We start from the raw sequence: 13,893 nt of genomic DNA on the forward strand, positions 1-13,893 counted from the left end.
TTGTTTAAGAGAAGCAAAGGAAGCAAATGTTACAGATATATTTAACGCCTTATGATACGGATCTATAGGTACAAGTGGGGTTTGGCAATCACACACAGTCACTACATCATTACAAAGTACAAGATCCAATAATTTCCCAAACGCGTTAAAAACCCCATTATATTGACATAAATCAAAAATATTTAACTCATCAACAAGATTATACTCGTCGGTAGTAGAATAATTAGATGGCAATAAACACTGATTACCAGGCGTCCATACAATGTTGCTCAGATTAAAATCGCCAATGATAAGGAATTTATCGTCGGGGTTACTAGTCATAACCTCACCTAAATTACTAAGGAAGTTAGAAAGTTGGTCAGAAAACGAATACCCTTGCCCTTGTTTACAAAGATACAAAACGCATAAATGCAATTTTACCGTATCACGCTCTGCATTTGATTTCAATAACAAAGTGAGCCATAAGTCCTCCGCCGAAGAATGGTATATTGGTTGCGGTATAACAGCCAACTCCTTCCGCGTGGCAATAATGACACCACCACCCCGACTTTGTCCCGTCAGCGACAGGTCCCGGTCACGCCGCCAAACAACATACCTATTATCAAAGAGCTCCGAGTCCGAAATGCCGTCCACAAGCCACGTTTCCGTTAGAAAAATAACATCATATGAAGCCAATAAATTATTGCGGTAAAAATCTATTGTTTTAGTACGAAGTCCTCTAACATTTTGATAGTAAATGGAAAGGGTTTTGTTAAAATATCTATCCATTACGTAACATCCAACATCCAATTAACACAGTAATAACAACTTACCAGACAACACTCAGAACACGATTCAATTGCATTCATTTTAATGTTGCTATCGTATTCATTAGAGGCACATAGCAATGAGAAGAATGTGAAGCAGTGTAATAATATAATTTGAACATTATTCATAATCCATTTAATCATAGAACTATTTCCACGAGTATAACAAGGCAAGCAATAATTATTGTAGGCATTTACAACGAGCAAAACAGGGATAAATATACTTTGCATAATATAATCTTTAAGTGCATTTCGGTAATAAGCGCAGGTAACAGGCCGGGCAACTGGTAGCGATAACAAACAAAAGCATTCCGCAGATGGCAAGATTCTCAAACTTTTCAAACAGATTGTGATGAAATTAAATGTATGGCCAACATAAGTCATCATATTAGGTTGTGATAATCTATGATATGTATATTTAATTATCAATAGCCAATTAAAAAAGGAAATATAAGCAAAAAATAAATGTTTTTTAATAGTTAGTAAATCAAACACTAAGAAATTTTGCAATGCGGTCATAAGATAGACACAATCTACATGAGTCTGTTTAAATCTGTTTGACTATTGACAACGAAGATTTTAGAAGAGTCATCTTTCCGAACGTGAATTTTTCCGAACTTCACCCAGATAAATTGATAACCCTTTGATTTCAGCGTCGTCTTCGCAGTAGTAAGCAATTTCTTATAGTCCGGAGTCAGGTGATCGTTTAAAAAGATGTTCTGTGAGTTTCCAATAAATCCAATTTCGCTAGCAATTAATTTCTTTTTTGCACGGGCAGAAGCAATGAAGTCCTCCTTTATATAGCGGTTAATGAAACCCACGATGATTAGCTTCTCCTTATTATTATAGGTTGGAACTCGAGAAATATAATTAATGCTACTTTTCGGGATTGGGTAGCCAACTGCTATCGATATTTGGTCGAGAATTTGGAACAAGTCTTCATTTTGCTTTAACGGCACACCTTTTATTTCCACATTATTTAAACGCTGCCATTGCTCCCTACTGACATTGTCGTTTTTAAGGCTATCTAGCTCCTTATTTAGAGACTGAATAGTATTTTTTAGGCTACTCAATTCTGACAGTTTAGCCTCAGCTCCATCTAAACGTTTCGTGTGGTCATCCAGTAGCTGGCTGTTGAAATTACAGGTATTTTTGAGGTCATTAAGTTCAGTTTTGATAGCCTTGACATCCTGCACTAGCCCTGGCATACTTGCAAGGTGACACTGCATAGACTTAACTCCATCATGATAGACTCGAGCGAGACGGTCTCATTACTTGTACGCGGTGACGAAGGGTCCGGCACTCTGCATGACGTGCATTTCCATAAGGATCTTCGGTCTGTACCAAGTTTGCGGTAACCCTGTTCGGTCACACCGGCACAACAAAAACCAAACAGCTTTTTACACAGTGTACACTGGGCACAGTCATTTACTTCAGTTTCACAGCGGCCACACAACATTTTGTAACAGGTTCGGCAAATTTATTATGTCTATTCAAGAAAGTTTGACAATCACTGACTTTTGCTGCTAGCGACTTGCACGTGTGCTATTCATAAGAGAGCGCGGAGCAGACTGATTATACTGGGAATCTATAGATCTCCTTCTAATACTAACGCTGACCAGTTCATTTTATCACTAAGTAAACACTTGGAATCTATTCGCTCAAATAAAAGAATAATCCTAACCGGCGACATTAATATTAATATTATAAACAAACTTAATGAACAGCCTTTTGAACAAACAAATAGACTTAATTACTTGAATATGTTGGCTGCTCAGGGGCTGTTACCTGGCCACTTGTTGCCCACAAGACAAAAAACTTGCCTTGATCACTTCATGCTAAAACTCCAGGGTAACACTACGAAGGCTGAAATCTTGGTACTTGATACTACTATAACAGACCATGCGATGATATTACTAAAACTAAGTAATTTAAAAATTCCAAAACCGTATAATAAAACTAAAACGAAAACCGATTTTTGTAAAGCACTATCTCTCTTATCTAAAGAAAACCTTTCAGGATTATATGACATTAATGACCCTAACTTGCTAACTGAAACATTTGTAAATATTATCAGAAAATGTCTGACAGAAAGCACCATCACTACCTCAGTCTCAAAACATAATCGCATTCTGAAGCCTTGGATCACTAGTGGAGTTCTCCGTTGCATAAGGAACAGAAATAACATGCAAAAAAGAGTACGAGCTAATCCAGATGATGCTATCCTAAAAATTACCTATAAAAGATACCGTAATTTTTGTAACGGCTTAATCAAGAAACTTAAACATAAATATGAAAAAGACCAATTAACTAAGGCAAAAGGCAATCCTAAAGCTCTCTGGAAAACAATTAACAATATAACAAATCGTAAAATAGACAAAAATCAAAATAGCGCACTACTAGACATTAGAAATTCACCTATTGAATCGGTTAACGCCATAAATCAGTACTTTTCTGACATAGGAAAATCCCTAGCGGAACGGATCTTGGCAGAAGATGGATCTCATATTAATACTCCGTATGATATAGCGAATACGAATTCAAATGCTAACACGTTTGTACTTCTAGATACAGACCCAGGCGAGGTACTAGTTATATTATCTCACTTAAAATCAAACAGTGCACCTGGATGGGATAATATACCTACAGAGTTCTTGAAGTTATCACACCACATCGTTGTTCCAATTATATCTCGCCTGGCAAATATATGCTTTAATCAAGGGGTGTTCCCGGATATTCTGAAACAGGCCGTAGTCACTCCAGTGTATAAGGGTGGGAGCAGAGACGACGTGTCAAATTATAGACCTATATCAGTACTATCATGTATATCTAAAATCTTAGAAAAGCTCATAAACAATAGGCTCGTAAATTTCTTTAATAAATTCAGTATTTTATCAAAATCTCAATTTGGATTCAGACAAAAACTTTCTACAGAAGATGCCGTCACGGCGCTTTCAGCACTAATTGTCGATAAAATAGATAAGAATAAAAAATGTATTTCAGTATTTCTAGATCTCAAAAAAGCGTTTGACACTGTCTCTATTCCCATCCTTATTAACATGTTAGAGAAGGTAGGTATAAGAGGTACTTCATTGTCTCTACTTAGCAGCTATCTTACAAACCGTAAGCAAACAGTCAAACTGGGGAAGCACGTCAGTAATGAACGCCTAGTTACATACGGAGTACCACAAGGAAGTGTTTTGGGGCCGACCCTTTTCTTGGTGTATATAAATCAGCTGTGTGACATGCAGGTTGAAGCAGGAAATATATTTACATATGCCGATGACACTGCCATCGTTTTCTCGGGAAATACATGGGAAGAGGTTCGACAACACGCAGAAAGGGGACTAGCTAAAATTGCAAGATGGCTACACAACAACCTACTCACCTTAAACACAGCTAAGACTAATTATATCACCTTTTCAAATTATAATCGTACACAGCCAGATACTCAATTCTCGATCAGAATTCACACCTGCGAAAATCCTACACAAACCACTTGCTCCTGCCCAATCATAACTAAAGTAGAAAGTACAAAATACCTAGGTGTTATGGTTGATCAGCGTTTGACTTGGCATGCGCACACTGAAAGTATTATGGCAAGAACCCGTAAACTTATCTGGACCTTTAAAAACCTTAGACATGTAGCGACTAAAACACTCCTGAGTCAAATTTATGTATCACTTGTGCAATCAGTACTCACCTATTGCATTACTGTTTGGGGCGGTGCTACCAAAACTAAGTTCCTAGAGCTTGAAAGGGCTCAAAGAGCGCTCCTAAAAGTTATGTTGTTTAAACCCTACACATTCCCAACTAGCGACCTTTATATTACCTGTGACCAATTATCAGTACGAAAACTCTATGTACTTCAGCTCATACTAAAAACTCATAAAAATACCGAGTATAAGCCTCAACCACAAACCTCACGCAGGAAGAATAGTAATGTTTTAATCGTTCCGACAGTAAAAACTGCATTTGCTAGGAGGCAACAAACTACACAATCTGCCTACCTATATAACTTCATAAATAAATATATAGATATTTATTCTTCATCCCATTTCGAGTGTAAAAATAAAGTATTAAAATGGTTAAAATGTAAAACTTATAATGACATAGAGAATATAATATCTAAAAGTTAATCTAAAAGTTAATCTAATCATATCAAATCAATCACTCATACATACACTTATACACACACACACACACACACACACACACACACACACACACACACACACACACACACACACACACACACACACACACACACACACACTCGCCCGAGTGCGCGTGCACATAGTCATTCTCATATTAATTAATAATTTAATTATATCAAATTGTTTTATCATTATTGTTACCTACCTATTTCGTACACTAGTCGCTGGACTACTGTTCAGAAAATATACTGGTATTGCTTGTATAAAATTTTCTTCTAACATTAGTTTTTAGTCTAATATTTATATTGCATGATATTGTAATTTTAAGTTTAATGTTAAATTGTAATAGTAATTGTAAATTTCTACCCTAACCGAACTAATGTAATAGCATTAAAACAAACTGTAAATTACCTATAGTGGAAGAGCGGTATTCTCTTAATACAAGTATTTACAATACTTAAAAAGAGATACTAGCCCATTACCTAAACATTGTATGCTACCAAATAAATATTGTTTATTGTTATTGTTTAAGTAAATAATTATATATATACATTTTACGTCTTTAATATAAGTTTACACATATGTTTATATCTTTGTTAGTTCGGGAACCAATCGTAAGGCGCTCGAGTGTTGCAAAAGACTGTTTATTTCAGGATGGCAATAGATTTTTGTTAACATATTATACGCCTGCTTCTGTTCAGCTGAACAGACGCGAATTCCGAGCGCTTAATTAATAGGACTCAAATAAGTTCTGTGTCTATTTTTTTGCTAACGGGTTTAAGTTTATTTTCTTAAAATATTTATTAAATGTTTTGGATCACTTCAGTCTTGAAAATAGGTTAAATGAGATTTTTATACAATTAATTTCAGAAACACATTTATTTACATAGAACAAGCTTTGTTTAGTTTGGGGCTAGATTGATCAGTGTAAGATGTCCCCTAACATTTATTTATTTTATTTTGAATGTTCCTTGCGTAATAACTTGACTCTTATTCTGTCCTCTAATATCACCGTTATAGCACCCAGAGCTCTGTTGCAGTCCTACAGTCCTAATAGAATTTAAACTGTTGTGAGACATACTAACATTGAATAATTTTACGGTTTAGACTCACTTGTTTTTAGTCACTCGCGCGACATGTTTGTGCTTGAGAAAGGAGACCTAGGCTCTCCGAAACATGTCGCGCGAGAACAAGTGAGTCCTTCAGTCCTACTTTTAATAATACTGTAACATGTTCCAAGTTGCGTTATTAGGCGGGAGGGCCCAATAAGGGACGGGCTTTAAATAAAAATGGCCGCCCTCATCAACAGTCCAATGAGGCTCGGCTAAGGCTGCATTCTGATACAGAGCTTTTTAATTTCCTATAATTGTTTATGCTACATAAGTTAAAAAAACATTTATTTCGGACAATAGAATCCATATAACGTAGGTACAACTACAATCTTATAACTAAATTACATTAAATTTAAAATAGTAAAAAAGATATTAAGCTAAGAGAGTTAACGATATTAAGTTATAGTAGAGAGTAACAAATGTTGGTCGAGACGACGGCATCCTATACTTAACTAAAAAGGGTTTCGTTTTTGCCAATTTGCCATATTCGGCCAACATAGCTTAATCATTTTTTTTTTTTTTTTTTTATTGAACAATAAGCTAATTAAAGTACATTATTATTACAAGACCCATCGTGGGCAAAACCTTGAGGAGGATTGTAATGTCCATCCGATTTATTGTATCAGGGGGCCTAGATGTCACTCGTTGTTAAAAAACGCCAATCGAAACTTAAATAATGTAGTATGGAAATAGTCACGTGACATATCCTAGCATCTGTCATCCCGATACATGTTTTTCTTTTCCGAATGGCGTTTGTCGATGTACGATTGTCATCTTGGCTAGGCCCCCAGTACCCGTACCATGAGTCACTGACAGTGTCAAAACTGTCATATACGCAAACGTCTACGTAATTTACTTTCTATACATCTCGCTCGCACCAATATGCGAGTACGAGCGAGTTGCATAGAAAGTAAGTTACGTTCTCGATAGCGTTTATGGGCCCGATTCGGATTTTGAAATAGACATCTATTAGATATGTTTTAGACATCACCAAGATACGATAACGATATGTTTAAAATCTAACCTGTCAAATTTGACATTTGCGCGATTCTGGAGATAATCTTGAACGATTTCCACAGGATATGACTTAGAGATCCAATTCACATCTAATAGATATCTTACTCTATCTAACGTAAAAGTGACATTGGTTGCCCGAACTGTGCTCCAAAAGAGAACTAGTTGATATCTAAACTATAACGTATCTAGAATGGATCTAGTACCTACGAGTCGTCTCTTGTGAATATCTTGAAGTTCGAATACGGCAGTGTCAGTGTCAAGGAATCACAGCACGCTCCATGTGTGGACACAACCTCGCTAAGTACCGGACGCCGCATTCACAAAGTATTGTTCAGCGGACATAGCTTATGCATTATAAGTTCCGAACTCATTTTGGCATATAAATCTTATACTTACGTATTGCTATGGCAGCAAAATGAGATCAATTTGTCAACTTCAATAAGGCCACTTAGCGTTTTTCTATCGGCATTAATGGATAATGTATGTCTTTGTCTGTTTTCAACAAATATCTTTATTCGAAAGGAACACTGATAGAGATTACAGGTAAAACTTATAAATAATAGGTATTTACTTTGTATAGAAATGGGTCACGGACAGAGATATGTTACATAATTATTAGTAGGTATTTTCTAAATGTCAACCCTGATATAATGTATACCCTGATATTTATCAACACATATATATGTTAGCCTAAATTTAGTTTAGTTTAGTTTGTAAGGTTTTCATTTACCTAAGTATATTTTCGGTTACTTTGTATGTAACTTTGGTAGGAAGAGCGGGATCTCCTGCCACAAGTATAATTTTACTTACTTGGAGATTCCAACCATAATTTGTTGTACACAATATTGTAACCAATAAACGCTTTTTCATTTTAATTTTTTTTTTCATTTGATGTGTGTGGTGGAAACCTGATACCCACCTATACAAAGTGGCCCTGACCTGGAAGATGCCTGATGTCGATCTACACGCATTATTTATTACCTTAACAATACATTTACATTTAAAATATAGATAGAGATAAATAATCCTAGATAATCCTGCATCAGATTCCCATCCTGTGCAATAATATTTTGTATTTCAATAATATTTCGCTTAATCTCCATTGCCATTAACTCTTTAATCCTACATACTTGTTCTGTATCCTGACAGCCAATAAGCTAAGGGCCTTAGAGCATTTAGTAACTGGAGACGCCGTGTCTGTCATTTTCTGTATGTACAAAACAGTCTGCCGATTTTTGCTGGGAAGGGTCACGTCAAATGTATAATCTGACATAGCTATTTGTACGTTACGTACAAATAGTCATTTGTACGTAACGTACAAATAGCTATGTCAGATAAACGTCAGTCCATACAAGAGTTTTCACAATGGGGTTGGCAACTGTCAAAGGTTTGCATAGATGGCGCCATCATAGCTTGCACCTTTTTCTTTGAGATTTGGCTTAAAGAGCTGGCATCCGGGGCATTAAAAAAACAAAAAAAATCCACATTTCTAGGGATTGACAGGGCAGGACATGGCGCCATCTGCTTAATACTTCGACCCGCCAACACCATTGTGCAAGGTTTTCGGCAGAGGGGTAAGCTCTTAAAGGCGACTCCAGTTATTGAATGCTCTAAGCTGAGGGCAGATCGTGCGTTTGGTGAATATGGGGGCATTGTTCTGACGTTTAGGAAAAATTTATGCAAGGATTAATTTCGCACAACCCTGATAAGCGTTACAACTAATTTACATATATTTATGATATTCTCGAGGTTTTGCCAACCCTTGCTAGTTAGTAGGGCTGGTAATTTTGTTATTGAATTGGTATTGTGTTGATAGTCAGGTGTATTATTCTGTTTGGGATTGTATTTCAGACAGAAATAGACGCGCTACTAATGTATTCATAGTGTAAATATAACGAGTTGAAGGGGTAAGATATAATTGTATGTAATTTAGACAATTTAGACGCGTTGCGAGCTGCGATCGTGCCATTATGTGCACTTCGTGTGTGCCTTTCAATACGCAAATCGCGGTTTTTTAACCCCGGCTAGTATAACATTTTTTTTTGGAGTTTAGTCGCTCTTCGGTGGAGGAAAACGTAGTGAAAAACCGTACTAATCCCAATAACGCCTAGTTTTTCCTCGGGGTGAAAAGTAAGACGCATATTTTGTTTCGCGGTGATTATTTCCAAAAATATGTAGGTACTATAGTTGGTCAAGCAGATCTTGTCAGTAGAAAAAGGCGGCAAATTTGAAAAATGTAGGCACGAAGGGATATCGCCCCATAGAAAATTTGAATTTCGCGCCTTTTTCTACTGACAAGATTTGCTTGACCAACATTATATCAAAATAATGGTTGTTAACTTGTTACAGTGAGACCCTGTATTCGTTTTGAAAGACCATATCCAACGAAACACCTCACTTAGGGTTAAAGCGAAAAAAAACATCCTCACTTTTGTAGGGGCGGTACCTACCCAAGTTTTTTATTTTACCAGTTTATCGCCATGATTGATATGTATCGATGCCAAATTGCAGCTTTCTAGCACGAACGATCACGAAGCAAGACCGTGGACGGACAGACAGACGGACATGGCGAAACTATAAGGCGAAGTCTGCAATCCCTGAGTTGTCCGTTATCGCGGCCTAATTAGGAATTCATTTAACACATCTTCCCGGCCTCATCTAATTCCCTTCCATTATGTAAAAGGTACACGAATCGCTCTTAAGGCGTGTTGCTCGCCCAACGACTTTTCTGAGCATAGCAGCTATAGCCTAAACGAAGCTGCTTCGTTTAAGTTTTGCTTTTATCTCAAGTTGGACTGTCTTAAGCAGCAAGTTTAAGTATTTTTCCCGATAATTAGCATACCAGAGTTAGACCAAGAGAAGTCTACAACGCTTTTGATAGCACACGCAGTGCAAGTGTTATTTATACGTCATAATTTCATAACAGTTAGACGTTTAAAATAACACTTGCACTGAGTGTGCTATGTAAATCGTTGCAGACTTCTCTTGGTTCAACGTGGTTCAATTCTACTTAATTTTAGTACAAACATGCACCCGTTTCTGTTATAATTAATTACAGAATTCCTGCTTTATCGAACAAGCGATATTTAACTATACAAAAAACAGGTGTCACGTGACCGTAAGACGTAAGACTGTCATTGAGTTTTCACTTCTGCCCGAACTCCCGGAGTGCAACCAGTTGTTTTTACATAATAAGTATATGACAGTTAATTTCACATCGTTTCGAAGCTGGTAAAATCGAATCATCGCTTAATAAAAATAAACATATTGATATTATATTTTTTATTATAGGGACATTCTTACACAAATTGACTAAGTCCCACGGTAAGCTCAAGAAGGCTTGTGTTCTGGGTCCTCAGACAACGATACTTAATTATATATAATATTCAAATACTTAAATATATAGAAAACATCCATGACAGGAAATATCTGTGCTCATCACACAAATAAATGCCCTTACCGGGATTCGAACCCAGGACCATCGGCTTCGCAGGCAGGGTCACTATATATTATTTATTGTATTTACTGAAATTTTTGACAACCTGTCAATTTAGGTTAATTTCAGAAATAATTTATAAAACGTATTAATTTGCTGCATATATTATATCATACCTATCACTGTGACCCTTCGTCATATCACACTAACGGGTGACCCTTTTACAAAATGTTCTCAATAATTAGTCTAGAACGCGTCTCGGTGACAGGACGTTGACGTCTCCTAGGGGCACTAATTTCTAATCCAATTTGTTCGAGAATTGTGGATGACAACGTATTGAAAACTATATATGTACTTAGTTACGTATTATAAGAGCTATTTTCATGTTAATAATTTGTTAGAAAGTTGTTTACCCAGGTTTCTAATTGATGGAGTCACTAGAGAAACGCCTCAATATTTCTATTTTTTGACAACCGTATTATGATGATGACAGCGCTAGTGATTTTTCAAAAATTCTGCTGGCTGAACCCACTATACCGTAATTAATCAATTTGATTCTTGAAATAATAGCAATAAATTTAACTGACTAGTGGTAGAACTTATAATATTTCGCAGAAATAAGGTTTATTAATTGGCAATTAAAAGGAAATGGGCCGGCCACTTCTCCATAACATACGTAGTCCCCATTTTCCTCTCTGGATAATTTGATATTGACATTATGGAAAATATTTGTACATAATTTGATGTATATTAACAATAGCTATGCCCAGGGAAGTTTGACTTTTTTAGTATTCTTAATTTTTGTAAAAATTAGGTCCACAAAAATTTTACTTTTATAATACCTACTTAATTAAAAATTCGAAAAAAATCTAATGCAGGGGCATTTATAGCTGTGGTTGATATATGTACAACAAATTATTTTCAATAATGTTAAGATCCAGAGAGGAAAATGAGGACAGCATTTGTATGAGCGATTACGCGCGGGTCCTTTACTTTCGTCTTTTGTATTAGTAGAAAACTGCGCCTTAAGCGAGCCCCGCCGTTCGGGTCACTCAAATATTTAAAAATATTGTCTCGGCCCCATCCTGAATCCCGAGCATTGGGCACTTTACTTTCTGCAATTAAGCTGTAATGAGTCAAGTATAAGCCATAAGCTATGAAACATTAATAATAAAAGGTTTCTTTGAGACTTAATTATCTACACCAGGTATCCTAGGTACCTATTCGCGTATTATCTATACTTACTTAAATAATGTCACTAATGTGCATGAAACCAATATGTAGTAATATCGTTTCCATAATATATATTATTCATAAATCATGAACTTCATGTCGTTCTGTTCGAGATTAAAAATATTAAAGATTAGGTAAGTAATACAAAAATAGTAATATTTCAATCCTTTATCACAAAATAGAGTAGAATATGCGAGTGAAGTAATAAAGTCGCAGACCGGTGGCAAACAGGCCGCCGACGTCATAAGCTCCCTAATTTTAGTAGTATACCGTCAAGTTATTAGTTGACCTTCTTAAAAGTGACATTGGTAATATAGCTACAAAAATATCTTTATTGGCTCTGGAAACAAATGAAATAAGAGACAAATTGGAGGTCACTACGCTCGTGTTTTTTTTTACGTCTGCTTCCTAACCCTAACCTAACCTAACCCATCCTTAACATGTAGAACTATTACTGCTGGCGTATGGATGGTTTTATCCACGTGATTAAATAACTATCACTTTTTAACACCGCGGGATAGAAAGTGACGGACACCGTTTTATCACGCTGTCACGTAGACAAGAACGACCATCATATCCGTAGATCCGTACTGGTTTTTTAAAACCTAAATAAAAAATAAAACAATAAATAAATACTAAGCTATAAACTGAGACTGAACAGTTCTTAATTGTTAGCTAGCTATTGTTCGTGGGCCATACTGTAAGTTTCTGGATTCTGATATATGAGATGTCTTATTTTTTCTAAGTGGCCAGTCCAGGAATTTTTAGTATGCCCTAAGTACCAAGCTACGACTCTCGATCAAGTCAGTTAAATCAAAAAAACTTAATCACTCTCTATTCTATTTCAATAAAGGATTTATTAGTATAAAATTAGACACCTTACCTAGCAATTTTCCACTTCCAATATCAGGGGGCCTACCGCGAACCACGTTCGACGTGTTGCCTCCCTGTCACACTTACGTACGAATTTACAAGTGCGACAGAGAGGCATCACGTTGACCGTGGTTTGCGGTAGGCCCTCAGGCTTCAAAGGCAAACCCATCTGCACGTGATGAAAATAAAATGGAGACAGGCATCCCGAGCCGTCACAATTCAATTTGAACTCTTATCAGTTAGAAATTAAACTTAAATTTGCGTGTCAGGATTTTTCCGATTTGTGCTCGTTGATTAATGCGAGACGGATCGATCCGTCCTTGCCCGTCATTCGCGCCATTTTTCTAGCTCTTGTTAATGCTGACCAGTATAAATATGACCTCCTTATCCGTAATTAGTTTTAGACTTAGAGATCTTTTACATCTCCATGACCTAGTTATTATAGACCTAATTAACTGAGCGAAAGCTACGGCAAAATTCTTTCCGGATGTCCGGATGTTCTCCTCTAAAGGTTGCATTTCGATTCTCCTGAAATTTGGTGACTAGTAATTTTATTTTAAATTTTTAGACTTGGAGGCTTTTTACATCTCAAAATTTTTTGGGGTCGCCTTTATGTTTAATCTTGTCCTTTTCCTTTGGAAGCAGTATTTAAGTATAATACTGTGTATTTAAGTATAATACTGTGTATTTAATACAATAATATTCGAATAATATCGTGCTAAAATTGTTATTGAGGCGATCGCTCAGTAAGCATTCGGGACACAACGACTTATTTGAGTCGAAAAATGTATTATCGACATCACGAATCAGTGACTTCAAAAAGGTAATTTATTATTTCGTTTAAGTTTTTCTCTTTGATTTTCGGGACATAAATACGGTATACTAATTGGGCACTGAACTGTATGTATCACGCCGCTTCAGTTTGCCAATTTTGGCATTTATGCTTGCTAAATAGCGCAATTTTGCTTTTCGCGGAGCATTTGTTATATGTAATAATGGCGTACAGCAGCCAGCAGGCCTATTATGGATGGCTTTATCCACGTGACAAAATATCCGTCACTTTTTAACAGAGCGCGAATGAAACTGACGGATATCGTTTTATCATGCTGTCACGTAGACAAGAACGACCATCATATCCGTACTGATAGATGAAATTGTTACCTAAGCTTACATTACTTTTGTCATGAAACCCCCTAATCGAGTTGCCAAAAGATATTATGCAAGTGGCTTCAAAAAAGTTGAATAAGTTCTCGGAATGT

General features: G+C 36.3%; 1 protein-coding gene and 1 long non-coding RNA gene across 2 annotated transcripts in view; both read right to left on the reverse strand.

Moving 5' to 3' along the window:
• The window catches only part of LOC134799162 (uncharacterized), a 409,935-nt gene that overhangs the window by 202,785 nt on the left and 193,257 nt on the right, over window positions 1–13,893 (reverse strand). The gene's annotated exons all lie outside the window — the stretch shown is intronic.
• LOC134799158 (uncharacterized) overlaps window positions 1–13,893 on the reverse strand; it is a 143,938-nt gene that overhangs the window by 9,464 nt on the left and 120,581 nt on the right. The window lies entirely within an intron of this gene.

Source organism: Cydia splendana, chromosome 18, assembly GCF_910591565.1.
Source record: "Cydia splendana chromosome 18, ilCydSple1.2, whole genome shotgun sequence".
In the NCBI taxonomy this organism is placed as follows: Eukaryota; Metazoa; Arthropoda; class Insecta; order Lepidoptera; family Tortricidae; genus Cydia; species Cydia splendana.